Raw genomic sequence first — 476 nt, forward strand, 5'->3', positions numbered from 1 at the left:
CTCTCTCTCTCTCTCTCTCTCTCTCTCTCTCTCTCTCTCTCTCTCGCTCGCACGCACGCACGCACGCACGCACGCACGCACGCACGCACGCACGCACGCACGCACGCACGCACGCACACACACACACACACACACTCAGTCTATACAGCAAGCTCTGATTTTCTCTCTCTTCCGCCCACACTGTGCTGTGCGATATGTGTAAACATATATGGACAGCTGTCTTTGCCTTCCAAGTGCGTCGGACGTTTTTGCGAGGTGCTGCCATCTAGCAACGATGTGCACATCCTTCTCATCACGATAAATTTCCACTTTCTCGCTAACAGCAGCAAAATAGAAAGCGTCAACATGTACGTAGCGCCCCCTATTGGCAGCATGGCGACAACTGACTATTAGCTGTGGTAAAGGCGCGCTTATGTCGGACGACTCGACAGGAAGCAACTGGATTTCGAGCAACTGGAAGCGATCGGCAGCGACTA

The sequence above is a fragment of the Priapulus caudatus genome, unplaced genomic scaffold, assembly GCF_000485595.1.
Source record: "Priapulus caudatus unplaced genomic scaffold, Priapulus_caudatus-5.0.1 Scaffold3324, whole genome shotgun sequence".
Taxonomy (NCBI): Eukaryota; Metazoa; Priapulida; class Priapulimorpha; order Priapulimorphida; family Priapulidae; genus Priapulus; species Priapulus caudatus.